Raw genomic sequence first — 23,531 nt, 5'->3', positions numbered from 1 at the left:
TAAAGAATGTAGCTGTATGCTTTTTTTTTTGCTTTTTTTGGGTGACTTATGATTTCAAAAGACATGCAGCACATTTTTAAATGATCCATCAGACCTATTGTGAGGATGCAAGATGAGACTGCATATTTAGTCTCATCACTGAATTTATCATTTGACCAAAAAAAAAAGCCTTCTAACTGCATGCATGGGCCCAGGGTGTGCGCGGAGAGCTAATCCGGGTTAAGTCATCACTACCTCCACTTGGCCTCGCTTGTTTTTGGTATGAGGGAGGCTTTGAGCAGAAGCTCTCTAATAATCAGACCCTGCCACGACGCTAATTCTCCCTCTCATCTGGTGTCTGTTGCTGCACAGAAAACGAGGGGCCAGGGTTCAGGCAGGAGTGGAGACACTCCACAGAGGAGGGTGATTAAGGGATATGCCGCTCTTTGGAAAAAGCCTTGTCTCAGCTACCCACTGAAGTCTTCCTGGTGAGAAATCACCCAACAGGCAATGCACACAGCCATATATATTTAGGTTTCTCTTATGTATGAATGTTCATGTCTGTGCTGCTATGTCAGTTAATCAGTAAAAATGAAAAAGGAATGAGGGAGAAAAAAGTGTAATAACAACTGCAGGCGCCTGTCTAATAAAGTTCTTATGAGTATAAATTAACAAGCCTTTCCCTCTTCATTATTCTATTATTCATAATATCATTCTTCAAATATCTGCAGTGTGTGTGCCCATCTGCCTCCAATAATGTTTATTTTAGAAAAAGTACGGAAACAATCTTTTTTATATTAGAAAGAATGAGTCTCAGAGGATGATGAGCAATGCAAAGTTCAACTAAAATGTCCAAGCCGTCTCTCTTCAAAACTAATTATGCAGACAGAAAATAATTTTAACCAGGAGCAAGTAAGTTGACTTAGAGCTGCCATGCGTTCTTCTGAAAGTGCTCCGAGTCATATCAATGGTTGTGCCTCTCTCTTGTACAACCAGGGAGGCCTGAGGGTCCCTTTATGAGTGATGTACAGTACACTGCTTATTTGTATTCAGTTGAGGGTTCAATCGCTAAGCAGGCAAGTGTTCTACAGGGAAAATAATTCCTATTAGTGATGTTGCATTAATACGACACCTTCAGTCATTCCTTTAAAGCTCAGGAAACAGAGTTTGCCTCGCAGATGTAAACTCCCTGCAGTGACAGACAGCAACGGTTTAATTATTCTCAATGAATGCCTTCTCGTGTCACATTCGGAGGATATGGAGTGTGTTTATTCATTCGTTTTTGGGTGGAAGGTGCACTGTTTATCTATTGAGTTTTGCCGACGTATTAAACTGATTTCAGGGTCATTAAAATGTTTGAATATGACTTGTTTTTAAAGAGCCACTGGATGTTTTCAGACTTGGATAGACACTGTTTGGGTAATTGGATGCACACCATCTGCAGCATTATTCAGCACTATCAATTTACTCCACTAATGTGAGATCCAAACAACCATCCAGTCAGCGTGGCTCTGGAAAGGAAGCGCAAGTGATCCGATGCTTCCCTCTTATTTGAGAACGAGTCAACTGGTTGCGTGTGCTTCCTTTTGGGCTCTTTGAATCAACGACACAATGAAACATTCTGTGGCTTTTTTCTAGGAGCGCGCGGTCATACTTGGATGAGCAGAAAATGAACACAACTCCTTGCTCTCGCGTCTTTGAGGTGAGCTTTTTAAGCGTATTGTCAACATGCTCACCAAAGCAGCACCAGGCTCGTGAGGAAGAAAAATCAAGCGCGAGTAGATACTGGCACAACAAAAACACATGCTTCATCTCCAATATTGTTTTTCACTCGGCACAAATTGAACAATTCTTCCTGCTGAAGCGTCATTTTCCTGGACTGTGTGTATGCGCTCAGCTGTTTAGTCCCAAAATCCTCTGCCTGTGAGCTCCCTGTAGGCAATCCCGTTGGAGTGTGTACACTCGCATGGAAGAGCGTGTGCACTTACACAGGCACATGCAGATCTAAAGCTGCGAAACGGCTGAGAGGCTCAAATCTTAACCCTGCAGTTGAGCAGCATTTTGAAACAAGCCTGTGTGCCAGGTATTCTGTGATTTTAGACGTTGATGTTGATGATATGATAAGATTAACACAAAAAGATCCCCAAATGCCAAAATCTTCCTCTATTGTCTCTCTCTTTGTACCATCTGTAGTGCACTGAGTACCACAGGTTGAGAGATGAGAAGACAGTTTCCAAACTTGCTGATATGCGTCACCATGTGTGAAGGAAATCTAGGGTGTGATAGGGATGCCTTGATTTTGAGCACAGCACGATGCCATGGCACATTCTCTCTCTTCCTCTCCCAGTACATTTTCTGGAGGCATCTGAACTGGACTTCATAATACAGCCCCCTCCCGCCAAAGAAATGAGCTCCATCCCTGCTTTCCCAGAAAATAAACACAAAATATGGGCATATTTTTCAAAACGTTTTGAGCTATAATTTCAGAACTCTACGCTCCACGAAGCTCACACATGAAAGTAAAGACATATCAGAGCTTGAACCCACATTACCATAACAATTAAACACTGAATGCAGAGTTTTTTAAGAGCTACTATCCATGGTTACGCTGATGTGGGCAGCAGGCAGCACTCCCACACATAGTGAAGTATTCAGTGCTGTCCATGGTGCTGAAAGAGTGACTGTAGCTCAAAAGCACCATGCACTCCTACTGGTGAGCTCTCTGCCATAAGTCTTTATTAGCGTGCCAATTATCACTGACAGTTTATTGTTATGCATTTGGCTGATTTATCTGAGCAGTAAGACAAATATCCAAGGAATGCACTTGACAAGCTATTTAAAAGGATGGTGGGTCATTGGTTCAGATGGCAGAATTGCCAAAAGGTGTGTTCGGATAGCTTCCATGGTTGAGTGAGCCACCCTTTCAAGGAAACAAAGACACACAGACACGGGCACACATACAAGAACACACATAGCTCTGCTTAGGGCGCTTGTTTCTGTGTCTCCAACTTTGGCTTATTCTGACTGCAGGCTTTACCCGAGCCCCCACCCGACCAACTATAAAAATTGAAATTGGCTCTGTGCAAATGGAAATGCCGAAGGGAGTCTGAGTCGAATAAGTGTCAAGGGACATTCATAGTTTGGCACTGACAGCTTGTGTGATATTGAGAGGTCAGAGCTACTGAGACAGCGGGCAAGCAAGAGGGAGAGAGCGAGAGGGGGGGAGGGAGGGAGGTCAGTGAAAGCCAACAAGACGGAGAGTGTGTGTCTGTGTGTGTGCGTGCAAGAGAGAGAGAGAGGTCAGAGAAAACAAGTGAACAAGAGATAGAGTAAGAAATAAAGACACAGCGAGCAGGTGAGCCTTCCAAATACACCAATCATTACCAGAGATAATACACACAATTATGTCCTCACCTGGGGTGACGAGGAAGCTGAGTCTGCTATCTGGAGAAAACCAGTGTCAATCCTCTGAACGCTTAAAACACTTAAGAGGTCGCAGAGATCCTGATTTGAGATCTGATTTAAGTTATTCAACTGTTATTCTAACTGAAATAAAAGAGGGGGCTGAGGCCTGAGCAAAGCTGACTCACCAGTTTAGCACAGAATATCCATGGGCTTAAGTCTGTGCAGGGGGTGGATTTAAAAATAGCTGTGACCAGTTTGTTCAAAACAACATGTTGTGGTGTTCCCCTGTTCTTTATTGAGGTTGGGAATATGCCAAGCAAGAATGTGAATTTAAATCCAAGCGCTAATCTGACAATGTCCTATTCAATTGGGTTGAAAGTGCATAATTATGCAAAATATCTAACCGCTCCCAGAGTTGAGCTACTGTGCAAGTATTTATAGTACAGACCTGGAGTCAATTTATATTTTATTGCTGTCTGAGTTTTCTGCATGAGAAATCATTCTTGGTGTGAAGAGGCTTTTGGTGTGCTAAATCCGTGCAAATGTGCAGGTACATCAGGTCAATCATGACAATCGAACAGAAGTATCATGAGCAAAGCGCTCGCCACATGCGGCAGTTTGCTTAGCCTTGCCTACCAGCTGTGTATCTTGAGAGTTTAAACCCGCAAATAAGTGATTTTGATTGAAACAAGCAGCAAACGCAAAATTAACTTCCTTATTGTTAAGTCTTTAAGTCAATGAGTCCAAAGTATTTACACATTCATGAGTTGTCGAGCAACATTAATGTTCATTTGGAGTCATATTTCTGGCCACCTGGTGAACATAAGTCCAATACATGCTCTCTTTTAGAGCTCTGTTTTGGTCTCCATGAAGGGAAATATCTGGCTCCTCTCTGCCAAATGCTCCGCTATGTTCACCAGCTGGTCACTAAGTGGACAGGTATTGCACAGTGGGTATAAAACAGCTGCCTGTTGAAACTAAAATTTGGACACCTTTCGCATACAAGTAATTTCAATCATCGTGATCCATTGACAATCTAAAAATGTTGATTTCAGCAGCTTTAAGAATGTCTGCTAGTAATAAGTAAGCTGATTGCAGCTGAATTAAAAATAATTGCATGGTTATTCCTGTAATACTATTTGTAATTATTTCTTTCAGCTGAAGCTTTCGGGTGTGTGACAGAAAATACTCATGAGACATGATTTCTTTGGGCTGCACACATGTGCAAAGAAGCTAAAGGGGTTTGATAATTGGAACACACGAGGACCAGCGCACGAGCACCAGATCTGTTACTAGGAATCCCAGAGGCTATAGAAACCAACACTGAGGGCTGTAATGAAAATGTTCCCTCTTACTGATATTTTTTTTTTTTACCCCCTTCCTGCCTTTTCTTCTCCTCTTCAGAGAGCACCTTGGCAACCTAGGGGAGAGAGCTCTTTTGACAGCTACCACAGGTTATTACTTTTATAACCAGGGGCAACCTCTGGAGAGTCCATTAGCACCTAGAAGAGCAGTTGACTTCTTCAACTGGCTAGCAGAGAGTTTCAACCGCAGAACTGGACAGAATTGGATCAAGAGCTTGTTATTCATCAGAAGTAGACTGTCTGTGCAAACTAGGATCAATTAAAACGACGAAGTGAGTGCTTTGTGAGGACACTGATTGGAGTCAGAGTTTGCGTACAGAGCTGGAATAGCATCTTTTATCACTCGCTGAAAATCAATTCATAGCCAAAACAAGTTAAGATGCATTGTTATTTTGTCCACAGGACTCTGGAAGATGAAGGCTTTTTTGCTTCTCTTTGAAAAATGGACATTAAACAAATTCTTGCCTAATTTGCAAGAGTGTAAAATGCCATTTTCATCATGAAATTATTAACATTACAGTCGTTTGAGATGCTGCTCTGCAGTGGAAAAGATGACTGGCACACCCAAATCTTTGTGTGAGTGCAGAGCTAACTGGTACCTACAGAAAGTCTTTGAATCTCTCTTTTTCTCACTCTGTCACACCATTTACTCTCCATCTCTCCTCTTCTCCCTAATTCTACGAGTCCTGCTCTCCCTTTATCTCCCTCTCTTTTGGATTGCATTTCCTAGCGTCTGGCACTACAGATAAGACGCAGGAGATAAAGAACGGCGATGCTATCGGGAGATAAGACCGAGATGGGGCCAAGATAAAGAAGTAACCGTGGATACAGAGTGGAGAAGAGCGAACAAAAGCTATGCAACATCCCATCGCTGCAAAAACGCCCTTTACCTGTGTGCCCTGTACGCTAAATCTGCCTCACTAGTGTTCAGAAGAGACAAAAAGGCTGTCTAGTTAAACAGCCCCCACAAATCAAAGAAAACCCTCGATTAACTGAATTCAGCTAAATGTGCTTAACCTACATTATTCTGAGTCGAACCATTTTACTTCCACATACATAATAGCTGTGCCTCTCAGAAGCACACACCTCATCTCTGAAATCATTCTGTCATTTCCACCTGCAAACACCCCGATTGGCAGCTGCATGTTCATTTCCATGCTCACGTCCTTCCCGTTTCCTGAGCAAAAAGCGTGTGTGTGCACGTACATGAAAGTGTGTGATGAACAATATGTAATTTCAGACATTTATAAAACGCCTTTCTCACAGTCAATCGGACAGAAGTGATGTGACGAGGATTGGATTTGAAGGTGGTGAAGGAGCGGGCCTCATTTTCAAAAACATAGCAGCGATGTCTTGAATACACTGGAGGCTGAACGGGACCAGAGACAGACAGCTGTCAGACGAACAGCAAATGATGTGCATTAGAATCTGGCCCTAATCGTAGCTTTGGGCTTAGCAGCAAGGACTCTGTTTTATTACTTGTCAGATACTGTGTCTCCTGAATATGCTCTCACACCAGAGACACACCGGCTTGCTGAAGAGTAGACATGCAGAAGTGGACGCTGTCTTTTTCAGGATGACTTGAAGATATATTTTTGTTTTACTTAAAACACCTGTGAATGCAACTAGGGCGTGGGTTGCTGGATATATTGTAACAAACAAGTATACTTGACTGCACCTTCAAACTTCAGCAAATATGACAAAACCTCCAGTGTCACATTTTGAGAGGATGTTTGACCTCCTTTTTTCAAAAAGGATTTGCAAGTCATCACATTCTGTTTTATGTATGTTTTACACAGCGTCCCAGCTTTTTTTGAAATCAGGGTTGCATATCAGCTGATTGTTGTTCACAAAAACACATCTGAAGTTGAATAAAAACCTTCATTATCATATTAATATACTGTATTACATTATTGTATGTTTTGGTGGAAGTGGCAGGAAAATACAATTGTGAATTATGAACAGTGAACTTTACAGAAAATTCTATATTTTACTAAATCCACATAAAACAAAAATTCAGTACAGTATCTGCAAACATCTGTGGACACTGATACATCTGTGATGATGTTCGATAACCTTTGAAGGTATTGGTGTGAAAATATTGTGCACATTTATTTTCCACGTGGGCAAAAAGAAAATGAAACAATCACCTTTTGTGTTCATTTTCATTCATTTTCATGCATCTGGTCAGTAGTGATGCAAGCTTTATCAGCGGTGATGAAGCGCTTTTCATGCTTCTGGACAAAAAGAATAAATAAATAAAGTATTGAGTATTGAGTATCAAGGCCACACGAGAGTGGTGAGTTTTTATTCAAAGGAACAAAACTTTCTGCATCGCAGTTTTAAAACTCACAAACTATTTATGAAAAAACCCAACGGAAACACAACTGAGAGCGAAAGTAGTTTTTTTTCCTGAGTTCCTGGCCTCCTCTGACATTCATAGATTCTCACTTCTCTATGACGTGCCACAACAACTTCAGGACAATTTAAATAAGATACATTGCTGTTTCACAATGACATGTAGAAAAACACAGAATAAAACATAATGGAAAAGCTCCAGGATCAGAGTGAATACACAGCAATGACCCTCACTGTAAAACAGCAAACACAAGATATCATTATGGATAATTCCATCCTCACCACTTGTGTTTGTACGTTTCCTAAACCTGTTAAAACTCAGTATAGAGTAGGTTGCAGGATGTCAACACACACTCACGCACGCACGCACGCACACAAAGCACAGCCTCACTGAATTGCTGTTTGTGTTCTGCCTACTGGAAACATCCAAATGAATTTGGAGATGAGTGAAACAACAGTCATAAACATGCCATAGTTTTTCACATCCCATTACAGGATGGGAGGCAGCGGGAAGAACACTGATTACTGTTTTGTCAGGGAGATGCATTTGGGGCTTGCGTGAGGAGGGAGATTATATCAGTATTACAGTAAAGCAGTGGAAGAGTGCTGTATCTTTGTCTCAAAGGGACACTTTTCTCTCTCTCCTTTATTCTGATAGAAATCCCATGAAGGGGCTGGGACTGCTTTGAAAGACAATAATGACAAATGTGATTAATGATGAGTCGATGAAGCTAGTGCGTCTGGTTCAGCTGCGGTTCAGGAACAAATAGTACTTTCACTGACTCCTCTATAATGCAGTGCAGGCATGCAATTGTCCTTTGATGTGATTTCACTTATACATAGATTGACTCGTATGTCCAATCTCTGATCCTGAAAAGCCAATCAAGCAACATGTGAGCTTGATGTCTGTGCCTGTGCTTGACCTAACATGCAGTCTATGAGTATACCCATATGAACCCCATCAACTCCGTCTCCACTCCCCTTGACGCTCCAACCACTTGCTCAGCATATATATCCCCTATGCTGTGGTGCACGCCTCCCTTCCTGCACCACTGCCTCTTTATTTCTCCTTCCTCTCTTCTCCATCCTCCTTGTTCTTCAGTTCAAACACAAACTCTGAACCTGAACCTCACAAGGACGGAAGTACAAACGTGCGCGCGTGTGTCTGTGTGTGTGTGCAGGCACGTGTATAGCTCACGTTGTGGGGACAAAAGTCTGTTTACACAGTCACATTGTGAATACTCGCCTTCCTTATGGGGACAAAATGCAGGTCCTCATAGTGTAAATCATTAAATTTTAGGGTGAAGACTCGGGGTAAGGTCAGGGTAAGGTTTGGTTTAGATTTAAGTTAAGGTTAATATTGGTTATGGTTTGGGTAAGTCTCCAGGACATTAATGTAAAGTTATGGAATGTCCCCAAAAGTGATGGAAACACGAGTCTGTGTGTGTGTATGTGTGTAAGTTACTGGGCCCGTTACCTTCAGAAGAGGTGGACTAAAAGCTAAAGTCAACACCAGACTTTTCCTATTTACACAACAAAGGATCTGCAGACACTGAGAGAGAGCGAATAAGACGGCTAAAACAGAAAGTGACACACACACAGAAATTCAAATCATCAGCATATGAGTCTTAATTTGCATTTGCAAAAAATATGAGTACTTGCATCTGGCATCATTGAAAAGATTTTTTTTCCAGGAGAACCTCTGAAAAACATCATTAATTACAGTAGCACTTGGATTTAGCACAGCGCAAATATCAGCTAAGTCTTTACAACCTGGTGTAAAAAGTCTTTTTGTAATAATGATGTCAGTAATTATATAACTCTCAGTTTGAGTGTGGCACCCTCAAGCACAGAAACACACTGAGCTGCTGTTACTAAGCAGAAGACTTGGTGTCTTCTGTCTAGCATGGGTAACACTCAGCTGTCTGTAAGTTACATCATTTTGGTTAATAATGAATTTAAATTTGTAAAAACAGTCTAACAACTCCGTTTAATTAATTTATCAGCAAAACACAATGTTTCCTCCGGAGCTGTGCACAGGCCGCAGCAGCTCCTGCTGAATTAACTGCTTTGTCTTCTAAATGCCTCCTTCGCCCTATCAGGATGCAGATATTGACTATCAAGACGTACTGCTGGTTTTGCCCTTTGAGCAACAAAAAAGCAACCTGCTAAGACAGAATCATCATGTTGAACTGAGATTCTGTTGAGACAGTAATGGACATGGGGATCAATCAGAACTCAAGGGCTTGCCAATCCAAAGCATCTCAAACCCACAAATAGCAAAATGTGATGAGCCTTTCATGTTGAGGCCAAACACATAGATTCAATATTTTTGAAACTGAATAAAATAATTCCCTGAAATTTGAAACGGTTGCTAGTACTGTGAATCCCACTGGAAATTAACTCCACAGACTGCCGTTTTATGGAGCTCTTAACCACTTTCAGCTCATTTTTGGGGCAAGGCTGCGCGGTTGAGTCACAACAGCTCAAATGTTTGTCACTGTGTGTTTTGGAGTCTGCTTTATGTCCCAGCTTTAAAGGTATAGTAGAGAAAACCTTGGAATTTCCTAGAAATGGTAAAATTCTTGCTCTACAGACAACACGACCTGGGCTGATATAGAGAATGGTCAACACCGATCGGGGGACCCCTTAAATATTTACTAAATGGACCTTGGACAAGCAGTTTTATGATGGCAAGAGATTTGCTTGAGACAGAGCGCATCAGCAAATGTCAGGGTGAATCATCTTAGGGACATCAATAAAACATAGCAAAGCAATGCTTTAAAAACCTCCACGGTCCATCCTGTCTGAATCAGTATGTCTCTGGTATGTCCCACTCTAGTCCACCAGAGAAAAATCACAGATTGGCCGAGTAGCAGAAAGGACACTAACGCACACATGCATGCACACAGCACAAACACACACACACACACTGAATATTTTATAGGTTACAAAAATGACCAAAAGTTTAAAAATCTGAAGGAGAAATACCTGATTTGAGTTACTGCGGTCACACCACATCTCGACCTTTGGTCAAATACACACACGCCTATGAAGCAAAGAGAGGGAAAGAGTTAGATTCACAACGCACATTTATGTAAGACAATTCATAACAGCTACATAGAAACAAATGCAGAGGAAAATCATGTCTCAGTCAACTATAGCACAATCATCTACTCACTTATTTGTGAATATGAGTCTAATTCATAATCTTCTCAGTTAATATCCCTTCATTCAATCAAAGTTCCTGTCAGTCTCCCTTACTTGGCTCAGTCATGCATACAGTAACTGCCCTACAAACACCTGACTTTGTCTTGTGCAAAGACTCGTACTGTGGAGGGTTATGGATCCTGGGTGTGTATTTCTGATGTTCCTGTATAATAATGAGCAGGCCGGCTGGAAAATTAGCATCATGAGTGTGTTTGATTTGTCCTTTCCCGATCCAAATCTTATTTTGTGGACCCTTTCAGACAAACTCCACTGGACACAGTGTGATGTTCACGCTGTTGTGTAAATTTAAAGGTCACTGCTACATCATCAGACTACATTTTGCAGCACTGTGCTTCCCAAGATTTCAATTTGTGAAGAGAGTTCTGTTTTCAAAGACTCGGCCTTGCACCGTCATAGCTGTTGCAACACACTTATCAGTATATTAAGAGCGCGTAACAGTCCGACAGGCATATCGCAGGCATAAAGACCTGTCTTTATGTTTTCTCCATTATTATTGCTGTTTAGTTTGGAGGTTTAATGAATTGAACATTTTTCTATACCAGCCGTCCACATGAAAGAAATGACACACAATACAATTCTAAAATAGAAAATATGGTGGATTCAAGGGCAGCTAGCCTACATAATCGAGTAACTTCCTGATCAACAGAGTGACTACACGCTGCATGTCAGAAGTACCGTCCTCTTAGAGCGACTACCAGCTACAGTCACTGAGCTCGCTAGCTAGCATGATATAATGTATAAGACAGTTGGGGATAGCTTTGGAAGGCTAATTTGTTTCATTTTAGAGGCTAACTGCTTCACCCAGCTCTTTAAAAGGAGCTGGCTAAACACATGCCCAGATTCAAACAAACAGAAGTTGTGTGTATGTGTGTGTGTGTGTGTGTGTGTGTGTGTGTGTGTGTGTGTGTGTGTGTGTGTGTGTGTGCGCATGTGTGTATGTATGTGTGCATGAACTAAACATTTTACACAGCTGAGCCTAGAACAGCTTCACTGAGCTGGTAGCATGGCTATTACATCTTCCTTCAGAACTGCCTGACATTTCCTGCATTAAGTCATTCAGAAGATTGCCTTCCATCTCAAGAGTTTGCATTTTCACCATTTTCACCCATAACAAATTTTATGACTTTGTATGAAATGTCATGCAGGACTAATAAACAATCCTGAATCAGTTCAAGGCTTAATATTTTCAGTACAATATTTGTGCTGAACAGAGAAGAAACTGATATCAGCCTTCTCATCTGGCGAGAGAAACTTTCTTTATATATTACTCGTGCAATGTCGAGACAAGTATCATCTTATTAATTCTCAGATAAATGCATCTCTGCAACCTGTGCTGTGACAACAGTCTCTCAAACCCTCCACATATAACTTTCAGTATGGGCTCAGTAGTTATCAAATTGTGTTTCTAATCAAGTTAAATGACCTGCAGAGAGCTTAAGAATTCGGCATATTCTGGAGAGACCTCTAGACTTGTTCACCTCATCAGAGTAATCAAACAAATTAAACAGCCATTAGATGAAACTGCAGAGCACCATGAGAACGAAGCAATCTTCTGCCCACATGCTTCACAAAGTGCTGAAAACACCACAGAAGGGGCAGGATGTGTAAACGGTGTGTACGCACAACAACCACATGAAGGCCTTTCCCCACACACTAATGGGTATTTATACGGGAAGAGTGTGAGGTGAGAATGTGCACACCTCACACATCTATCACACCATGCGTACACACACACCCACACTCACACCTACTTTAATATGTACAATTTACCATTCACAAACTGCACTGTGAATAATGGTGTGTGTACTTAATTTTGTCAGGCCTCTTATTATTTTTTGGTAATTGTCAGTTCTATAAATAGCTGCAGCCCTGGGTAACGGTTGTGCTTAAAGATGGTTGCTCTGGTGTTGTTGGAGGACCTTGACGATGCGAATTTAAGACAAGTATTTAGAGATTTGTTCAGATTTTCTGGTTCAGCATAATAGGTGTCCAGTGTGCCGCTTTAGGCTTCACAGGGCAGTTCTCCTTGAGCTGCATGAGGAACTGGGTCCAGTTTCAGAGCGCCAGACCAAGAGAAACCATGAAATTCCTGCCGGTCTTCAGGTTTTGGCAACCCTGGTCAGGACGTCCCGGTCGACATTAAGCCCACGTCAGTTGTGTGGGATGGCATTATTAAACTAAATTGGAGGCACATCAGATCGCTATACACTGTAGGCCAACATCAAAATGCATGCATGTCGGGTTTTCCCAAGCACAATCACAGCAAATGACTGCACACATGTTGCAATAAGGGCACTTTGGGATGATGAATTTGCATTTTTAAAAGGAAGCACTTTCATTCTGTCAACATCCACATCATTTGTGATGCACAAATGCTGCAGACACACGTAGTGGCTAACTGGCAAGCTCAACCCATGACTCATTTATACCGTCTCAAAGCATAGGGAGAAATCTGCAAGCTGGTGCAGTAACCGAGGGATGGCCTCCTGGTAAGATTTGCCATGAATAATTTAAAAATACATGCTTAATGTCAAAGTTTGTATTAGTATTAAATGTGTAACTTTTTATAGGGGGTAAAAGCTACCCCCTGCACCTCTGGCTACTGACACCCCCCCCTCCCCCCAATTGCACTACAATATTGTGCAAAGCCGTCATTCCAGAACTGAGACTCAGATTCACATTTTGTGAAATTGTGCTTCTTCTTTGCTGATGTTTTCATAGTCATGTCGGATAAATTGTAATGCAAACATATTACTTTTTATAAGCAAATGATTCATTAAGGATAGTCTGCATCATTTCTTGGCTAAAGATGGGAGTGGAAAACAGCCTTGTGTACATACATATGCACAGCTTTATTAATCTGATGAAAAGACTGTCCATGCACATTCTGCCTTTGTGTATGGACACACGGTTTTAGTCATGAATCTTGTTTTATGCGTCTGGCCCCAGAGACCTCATTTATAAAATAGACTTCGGATCAATGTTGTAAGTATGATTTAAGCAGAAAACCAAGCATAAGCAGTTATTAATAAAACTTTCCTCTGATGTGGAAATGATGCTCTATCTAAGAAAATCTAGACGTGACGTAAGTGGCTTTGCTGCTGGTTATGTCGGGGTATTGTAGTTTGGGATGTTCCTGCATCCGAACTTTTGCTGAACTTTGAGTTTTATGAACAATGTAATAGGAATTATCAATTAAAGGTGTGAGGAATTGGCAGACCTGCAGTCATTATTTTTTGTGTTTGATTTTTAAAGCTGCGGTTATTTTTGTCGTTGTCAACCCATGATTTAGTTCACCGAATAGTACGTGTTGCCTGGCTTCAAATCTCGCTGTGAGCTCATCTTCCAAAAACTTTGCTTTTCTCTTTTGGGCCACAGCTATTCCTGACTTAACCCTCATTTGTGCTGGCATTATAAGGCGAAATTGCAAGACAAGTGCCATCAATTTAAATTGATTTGAGATTTCTATTTCAGATGTGAGTAAGTCAAAAATGGGATTGTTAGTTGAAGTTCAACTATAAGTCTAAGATTTACAGGCAGAGGAAAAACAGATGTGATACATATGCTATTTCTACACAGATACGAACCCAATAAAATTCTTGATTCATGAAAATAAATAAGAAATGTCAAGTTGTCATCACAATTCCCTTCGTGAAATCAGTCATGTCACTATGAAGAGGAGAAAGGCATTTGCTTGCATTAAGGGTGGTTGATGGGAAGTGAATTATACATGTAGAGCTTGCTCTATGAGACAGATTGACTCAAGAAATGCATCAAGGGCCACATGAAAGAACATCATGCAGTGTTGGCATTAGTGTCTATGAATATGAGAGAAAGAGCCAGACACAGACAGAAAAGAGGAAATTAGAGAGGAGAGAGGCTGTATCAGATTTCAAACGGAGGTGCATACAGCATAATGTGAGTAACTGTGCGATATAGCTCCAAGGAAACATGTGGGAGTGGATAAACACATGTCTCAGATGCTTCAGCAGAAGATAGTATATGCTCCAGTCACAGATTGCTTCCCAAAGCACTCATTTTGCTTCATTTCCCGTTCCATCTTTTAGTAATGAATAGCATTCATCACTGCATGGATGTGTCTGTGGCTGCATGCAAGAAAAAAAAAAAAAAAGACTAGAGAGGGAAGACAAAGACAATGGAAGGACAAGCGATTGTCTTTTCCTTCTACACTGACATGTTGGACTAATGAGATGCTTTAACTCAATCATTACAGTCAATAGGGTCTTGACACGCAAACCTTCTGGTCTCCATAATTGCACCCTGATAGTCACATATACATCCTGTCAAGAAATGGAGAGCTGTCAAGGTTCAACAATCAGAGCGACAGACACAGACAGGCGTAGTCACCGAAAATTAGTCACAGCATTCATCAGCCATGCTGTGCTGATGTAGTCTGGTGACGGCTTGGAGGATCAAGGCTCTGTGCAGTCATTGTCACTGCATGCTGACCACACTTCTGATGCTGCCTCCTCCCCTCCCATCCCCCTGCGGTCCCGAGGACAAGATTCTGCTGTGCTGCACTGTGCCGTGCAGTTTCAGCCTGGATTTCCCTATGAGCTTAACAGGGAGTGTAGCCCTCTCATTGTTTAACACTTCAAAGGAAACAAGAGAAAAGGGAGAGGAGCAAGAGAGAGAGAGAGAGAGAGAGAGAGAAGAGGAAATGATAGACACTGGGTGAGAGAGGGAACATGAAACAGGAGAAAGCAGAGGGGGAGCAGCAAAGGAACAGAGATTTGGAGTGGGAGGGAGAATATGAGAGGTATATGAAGTGATGTGATGGACGGAGTTTGAATGCAAGGAGTTGCTTTCACAGCAGCTAAACTGCCAAGTGCTCCATCCACTATGTCAGTCCAAAAAGAAAAAACTCAAGCAGGATACAGAGCAAGTTTACTCTGCAGCTTACAGCACAGGTGTGATGTATTTAGACAGAGCAAGCCAAGTGTCAAATTAAAACATTATTGGACTTAAGGAACCTGAGGAGTTGTTTTAACATTTTGCCAAATAACAAGGACACAGAAATCCCATTTGGTGTTTTGTTCTTGGCCATCTTGCACATAAACTGGCAATATCTAAAGAGCACAGCATTTCTGTTGAGGCCATATGGTGCTTTTCTCTCTGCCTTCAAAATGGCTTCTCCCTGTGGCAGTGGTATATCCACCACCGCAGCCGCCTTTGACATTTAGAAATCTTGTCCAAGGGCCAACAAGTCCTCATACCTAAATAACAAAATTGGCGGTTTGTCAGTGCCTTCCAAAAACAACACGTATGAGGGTTTTGGAAACTGACAAAACCCTAATATGCTTAAAGTCGGTTAGTTTTAAGGTCAGGGAAAGTATAGTGATGTTCATCCTGTATGGTAAAGTAACTGTCGATAAAGGAATAGTCTGTCGGTTTAGGAAATATATTTATGCAATGTCTTACTAAGAGATAGATGAGACTTTCATATCTGTCCAATTCAATATGAAAGTGCAGACTGGAGGGGGCTAGCTTAGCTTAGCATAAATACTGGAAGCAGGAGGAAATCGCAAAGTGACGATAAGACTACAGGAGATAACTGCACCAGTTCAACAGATATTCCTGCACATAACTCCCTGCAAAACCACAACGTTTTTGTACAGCTTAAAAATAAAAGACAACAATACTTAAGGGCAGATTAGTGGGAAAAGATTTCCTTTGTGGAGATAATTAGAATTATGAGGTGCATGATCTTCACCCCACGCTGCTCCACCACACTCTTAATTGCCTGTCTAGGGGTCTGGTTGTTCAGACAATAAGGGGAGCAGTGCTTAAGCCATGTAGTATTAAGAAAGAACAGCACATCCACCAATATCACAACTCAATATGGACTTTCACATTCAAAATCTGAATGGAAGTCGTTGGTTTTCTAGCAGGTGTTTTGGAAGCTAAATGATGCATTTTCATGAATACCACATTCAAGGAAAACGCATTGCTTTTTTATATTAAGGCAACCAATTACTATCACTAATGCAATATCAGCCTCATGTTCATGTTGCATTTAAGATGCTCCCTGCAAGTTAATCAATATGTCGCTGAATTCTGTGTAAAGCTAAAATTAAGGACGTGGTGCTCTAACCCAACAAAAACTTGAAAACAGGATGCAGACAATTCTCATCCACACAGACAGAGCTACTGACTTTAAAGTAATATTCATAAAAGCGCATGTGGGAAATGATTATGCGGCTCATCAATGTGTGTGTCTTGCAGCTTTGGCCATGTTTACACAGAAGCACCACCTCAAACAGTGTTATGGTAAATCCCTATAAGAGCAGAATCCCTATTAAGTAGGCTATGCATATTAATTGATGCATTACTCTTTCCACAGTTGTCCTCAGTTGAGGAGCTGGTCCATGTGCAGCCTCAAGAGGGGGGGGTAAAGAAGCAGTGCACAACAATGAAACAGTTGACGTCTTGAGAAGAAGCTGAAAAAAGAATCGACTGTGAGGACAAGGTGCGTTTGGGTTTCATACTGGTGAGCTGGAGGAGCATCTCCACAGGTCAGGCTATGAATTCTATGTTTGTGTCTGCGGGGATACCTTTTTTATATACTGTTTATTGTAATTACAGTATCCCTGCACCAGGTAAACACTGCACATTTACAGTCACAAGCATAAATAATAACCATCAACAAGCTGGGAGCTGCTGTGCTGCATTTCCACGTAGCAGGTAATGGCTTAGTGTTTTTCTAAATGTAGCGGCTAAGTCAGTGCATTAATGAAATACTTTGTTTTACTGTTACAAAAGCATTGCACTACCAGCAGTTTGTTGTTAGACTAAAGCTTTTCATGCCAACCATTCACTCAATCCAATGATGCATGTCTTTCTGTCTGAGCACTTAAAATACAGTCAAAGCCAATACCAACAGAGAGTGAAGCTTGATGACTTTGGCTTCGTGGCACAGTATAGTCTCTGAAGCACTGGCTTGTCTCAGGCAATGAGAGGAAGACCACAAAACTCTAATTGTGTCAAAACATTTATAACTCAAACAGAACCAACATTTGGTTGCAGTCTGGCAATCTGCGTGTGAGGTACCATGAAAATGCCTTCGCAGTACCTCTCTTCAGCTTTAGAAACATTTTTGATGGCAACGACTGCTCGTTGGGTGCATTGCTTTGTATGAAAATTAAGGATTCATTAAGTCAGGGTTCTGCTAACAAAAGACTCTAGACAGCCAAGCTAGCTGTGCATAGCACTTCAGTAATGTGCATCTGTTCTTATTGGCAAAAACACTGAGTGAACCGTCCGAGGACTACAGCAACCTCCATTTCAAAACCAGCTGATGCTGCACACCTAGCTGGGCACTGGGACTGAGCAACATCTGGACTGTGTGTATCAATTCACCTATAGTAACTTGACGCACAAAGGAGCAAAGGCCTGCAAAAAAAAAAAAAGGAATCAGGAAAAAGGAAATTCAATGCAATGGAGGACAGCAGTGACCTGGGCTAAGTTCTGTGTTCCAACGAACATTGGTCTGCTTTCCAAAATAGGGAAGAAAAGCTTCCCTGTTGGTTTCCAAGGTTTTTCTATTTTATTTTTTATTTATCATGCATACTGAAATTGGTACAGCTTGTGTGCGTAATGTCAAAGGTGTAGGTGTAGGTGAAGTCAATAATGCATGACTTCAAAACACATCTTTGAGTTACGTTTCATGTGTTGTATTTTCTTCTCAGTTCCCTTTGTTTAGCACAATATTTCAAATGTGACCTGATTTTCTGAGCAACTTGAGTTAAGCTCATATAGTCAATGACTGCTTGCTCATTGTTTACTAGCAGGCATCATGATGGAACAGTAATCCTCTCACACCTGTACACAAATGCAGTCACCCTGCATGTAGTGACACTAGACTTCATGGGATCATTCATCAGCACTGTCAGTACAGGGTGTTGAAAGCAGGTCCCTTTTTATGAGTTCATTCACCAGTTGAGACTGACAGCCCTGGACCTGCAGCTGCGGCCATTAAGATGAGACATTCCTTATTATTAACACGTGTCATGGCTGATGTGCTTTAATGGAAAGCAAAAGCCATTGAGACACTCTCTAGTGAGAAAACAGCCAGACCCAAACTGCCACTTTGTAAAGGAAGTGTGGACAGACTCAGTAAGTGGGACAGAGATAGAAAGAGACAGAGGGATCTTTCCATTCAGTCCAAGAAATTACAACAGATGCCATTATTACAATCCAGAATAAAGTAAAAATATTAATGCAATACATTGAGTTTCATCTTATCTTTCTCAGCACAGTGATCATTGATGGCTGCTTTCCAGAGTCCAGAGAACACATTTTGAGGGCTTTGAGTTTGAGCTGGATGTCTGCCTTCAAGATTACATCAAGCCATTCACTAAGTGCTTTCAAACGGTGAAGGAAGCAACTGCGCTACACTCTGAGCTGTCTATTGATAGATCAGGAAAACTTTGAATTGATTTTAGCAACATTTACCACTTTATGTCTACATGGTTCACCACTGACAAAGGTTTACATGCGCTGCTAGATGATTCACATACTGGCAATCCAGTGGAAAGCATAGTAGCCCAAAGGCTAGCAGGGAAAAGAGGAGTAGGAAACTACAGGGAATTCATTGGTATTCATTGTTTTTCACGGAGGAGCTTAGCTCCTTAGTTGAACTCTTGCTCTTTTGCCTTCCTCCATCCACCACGCGGATGACCTTTGCTGCACGTGTGCAGAAACAAAACACTGAGAGAAAGGAGGCAAAGTTGTGAACCAAGAGTGATTTGAAAGATTAATGAGTGTTACGCTGTCCCTCTGTGGGTCCATTGTGATGTTTATTTTAACTTTTATGTCCTGTCCCCTCAGGTGTACCTGGTCTGTTTTGATTGATAAAGGAGCACACACACACACACACACACACACACACACACACACACACACACACACGTAACTGCTTAACCTTGGCTTGTATTCACTTTTCCTGTCTTCCGTATGTTGTATTGTCAGTGTTTAGTTTTTTGTCTTGCAATGAAGAAAAAAAAAAGAAGAACTGCCATGGTTGTTTATTAGCATGCTGATATTAGCATTTAGCTAAAAGCACCTGTGTCTCACACAGGTGGCTGTAAAGCCATCACCTTATCTAAATACCACACACAGAAAAATAAATGTTCACCTACTTTACAACTACATCCAAATTAAAATGAGCCCTTTTGGAGGCTGTAAAGAAAAATTCCATTAATTTGAATAAGATCACCTGGTGAAGATATTAACATGACAGTTGTAATAATCCGTGCAAGCATTGCCTTACACTGGCTATAATTTAATTATTACAAAGCACTGAATGTGTCTTTCATGAACAGATGAATGGCCATTTGAATTGCATGTGGGCCCATTTGAAATGTATAATAAGGAGATTTCAATAACCAGAGGACCAAGATTATCACTTCCTTGACAGTGATTATGTTACTAGTAATTATCCTTGACCTTATTTTGCAGGAAATGAAAGACCATGACAGTGCTGAAAAAGCTTAACACTCCATTACAAAGCCAACAGCACTGCGAGGAGTTGATGTCCCCATTTTCTGAATAAACCCTGTAGGTTCTTGCCAAAACAAGACCTCAGTGTGACCGACTACTAAATAAAACACACACCTCTGTTAGGTGCTGTGCCCTTTTCTGGTAAACTCTGCAATAAAACTTGTGTTTGAGCATCGCATTGTGGAACATTTAACATACAAGAGCTGTATGTAAAAATGTCTGGTGGGGAGTTTTTTTTCCATGAAAACACTTCCAGCACAAAAGAATGCTGGCTATTGATTGGTTGGTGAGGCATTGGTGGCCTTTCCAAAGGTGGCCCAGATTTTTCTCTGCGTTCTGTGAATGAAAATCGATTACAGGAAAACTATAAACATAAATAGACCACAGCAATTTCTCTTGCACAGGACCAGGCCTTACTGTATGAACTTAAGGTCACAAAGGACAACATCTATAAGCTGGGGTGACGTGTCCAATTTTGCTGGATAACCTATCATACTGAACAATAAGGTAAAAAACAAAAGCTGCTCAATGAGAACACTTTTCCAGGTACAGGAGCACAGAGAATAGACTGTGTGTGGGATACAAATAATTTATATTGTGTATTTGTAAAGGGGAGGACTGGCAATATATTCTGAGAAAGGCTCCTGCCTACAGCAACCCTGAAAAAGGCTGACATGTGCAGACAACGTGAATGAATGTGCTGTCATTTTCACACAAAAAAAAGGAGACTAGCATGATCTATTATTTACCTTTTAATTTCAAGGGTTTGTCACGCTCTATTTGGTTATGTAAAAATAAATAAATAAACAAAAAAATCTGTGCACCAATAAGTAGCCCACCTTAAAAGTGTGGAAGAGAGGGCTTCAATTAAAGCCTGACATTAGCACAACTCCACATTTCACAGCTAATTTACCGAGATCACAACTTGTATATGGCTAGTGCACGATCCTGCTGAGTGCCAATAAAAGCTCAGGCCCTTTTTTCACACTCAGCAAACCATTAATGAAGCCTCAAGCAGAGAGGAACCCTCTACATCATCAGCCTTACAAGTGCAACACGGCACTTTCTTAAATGTCACTGTCATATGTTGCTTTGATAAAGGCTATGCTCACTGTATATGCTTTTGGGGGGTAAATGTCATCCCTCAGAGGAGTGGAAACAGTGTTTTATCTCCTCTGGGACCCCTTGATCTAGTACAACAGCTCGAAGACAAAGAGGCAATTTGATTGGTCTTGTAGTCAAAGAAAATTCTTATTTCTGAAGCTTACTGGAATAAATGTTTGGGAGTTTCTTTGCTTAACTAAACAAATAGTAGGATTCATCAATAAAGACTTCAATTATAAAGACTCTGCAGTCTATGCAGTTTCTAGCAGCACTCGATTATTAATGATTCCATCTGCAGTACGCTGTATGTACACTATCATGGTGCCTGTGTGGTTCTTGTGTGACTGTGTCATGGTCTGTATGCAATCACTTGAGGTTTCGGCTGAGTGCTGGCAGGTTTGACAGCCTGTGAGCTACAGGACTGCACTGACTCCACAATCTCTTTTTTTCACCTCGAGTTGCTCATCCATCAGCATGAGCCCTGTCCAGCAGTTTCATTCTGAATATATAGACACATATATTCAGAAGAATTTGGCGATAAAAGACAAGTTTCTTAAACAGTACAGGTAAGGCTCTATTTAGCAAGAGGGATGAGGGCGGCAAGGTTTGGCTCCAACAGCAGTGAAATCCTCAACTTCATCTCGGGCGACATTGTCAAACGGTGATGAGTAAGAGCGAGCGTAATTGGTCGTGAAATTGTCATCGTATCTGCAAGACATTCTAACACAGCTCAGAAAGTGATAACCTTCATGATGGGATGCAAGGTTACTCAGCCATTTGCTCCCCCAGCCTGCCCGCTGAATAAATGCACTGTCAAACTTGGGGAAATATTTGTAGGAGGCCCCTGTTGTGGGTGTTATGAGAATGGTGATTGTGTTCGCCAAGTGGCTTTCAGATGCAAATACAGTTTTCGTATATAAATAGCCCTCCAGCGTCTAGTGTTATCGGAGTTGTCAGAAGAATTCATAAGTGTGGTACACTCTGGGAAGGATTAGACAAGAGGAGGGCACATTCTGGCAAACGGTTTGATTTGGTGTCCTCTCTAATGGATGTTCTCCTCAGAACACAAAGTAGGAAAAGGCAAGATGGAAAAGACGAACAAATAAAGTGCACAGAGCAATACACATGGAGCCAGGCCTGATAATATCAGAAGACTAGTCTGGTAATGCAGTTGTGTATTTTTTGTGTGGTAATAATGTCATCGCAATCCAGTAAGATGCATACAGAGATGAAGTGCTTCCAGAGTGCACCCAAACAATGCTCCGCCACTTCTGTTGTCCATCTGAGGAAATAGAATATTCGCAGTTTGCATAATCTGGTTGAAAATCAGACATTTTTCTAAGTGCTGGAAGATCAAAGCAGCACTAAAGCATGTTGATATTCAAGGTGCGTCGATTGATACGATGCCAACTGCACTGAGCAGCATGCAGGAAAACATTACACCTTAAGTTGCGAGTAGCTGCTGGCCATCTTGGAGCAGCACAATGAATAAAATGATTATTTTTTCTCTGTGTATGGCTAGCTAACATTAACTAGGCAGCAAAACGTACTTTCATTCATCATTCACTATTCTTGACGGTTCTTTTTTTGCGATGCATTTGCAAAGAAACAGTACGAAGCCAGTTTGTTGAACTTGGCCACCTTGAGCTGCATCCATAATTCCTGCAGGAAATGAAGCTCAGTCAGGAAGGCTATTCTTTTGCATGCTTGGACCCGTAGCTTCTTTCTCAAACCAACTTTATTGTGAGCCTATCATCTTGCTGCTGTCTTTTCAAATATGATTATCCCTCTGCCTTAGTTCTTTAATGCTACTGTTATGTGCACCCCTCTGCCTCCCCATCACCTCCCAGTCTTCTTGGGCTTCATCATTTCATCAGTCAGCAGAGTCATCAGCCACCACCACCAGTGGACTCCATGGGGGGATTTACATTGCTGTTGCTCAGGGCGATGCACCGCGATTACAAAGCATCCCTGTAGAGTCTAAGTGCCAAAGACTTTCTGATAAGACTTAATTATCACATATCATCTGTCATAATAAACAATTATCTTTACTTCATTCACTTGTCTCTCCTGACTGAAATGAAGGCTTGCTTAGCTACGTTTTCAAAGCCTATTAGATGATCTTGACCTCTACTTGCACCACAGCTTCTCCTCAGGGTGGATGTTTCAAAAGCGGCTTCATTTGCTCGGCACAAGAAGGTACATGAAATCATTCAAAACACAAACTACTCGTGTTCATTTGCCTCTACTGATTATTACCACACAAATTACAACCCTCTGCATCCATGTATTGCCTAATACTACTGAGCTGTAATAATTTCAACACAATCAAAATTTTCAGTACGTCAGTTTAATGTCACATGTTGTTATAGTTTACTAATGAATATACACTAAACTTGCCACCATAGGAACAGTGTTCACACAACCTTCTCAACGAGCCATATGCACTTGCACACATATACATGCATCATAGGTACAATCCAGTATGACTATATGTGTATACATCACATATATGTATATACAGCTATTGTTATAAAACACGTACACAACACGCTACACATTGCTACT

At 41.3% G+C, this 23,531-nt stretch overlaps 1 protein-coding gene across 3 annotated transcripts in view; it reads right to left on the bottom strand.

Annotated features, from left to right (window-relative positions):
• The window catches only part of LOC143327951 (protocadherin-15-like), a 189,550-nt gene that overhangs the window by 152,941 nt on the left and 13,078 nt on the right, over positions 1-23,531 (bottom strand). For all 3 annotated transcript variants that reach the window (XR_013077775.1, XR_013077778.1, XM_076742656.1), the window contains exon 2: positions 10,098-10,155. The gene's annotated coding sequence lies outside the window, so the exon portion shown is untranslated. The remainder of the gene's footprint in view (positions 1-10,097; positions 10,156-23,531) is intronic.

The sequence above is a fragment of the Chaetodon auriga genome, chromosome 11 (genome assembly GCF_051107435.1).
Source record: "Chaetodon auriga isolate fChaAug3 chromosome 11, fChaAug3.hap1, whole genome shotgun sequence".
NCBI lineage: Eukaryota > Metazoa > Chordata > Actinopteri > Chaetodontiformes > Chaetodontidae > Chaetodon > Chaetodon auriga.
Note: the sequence above shows the minus strand (reverse complement) of the source record. Positions and strands in the feature narration are given on the sequence as shown.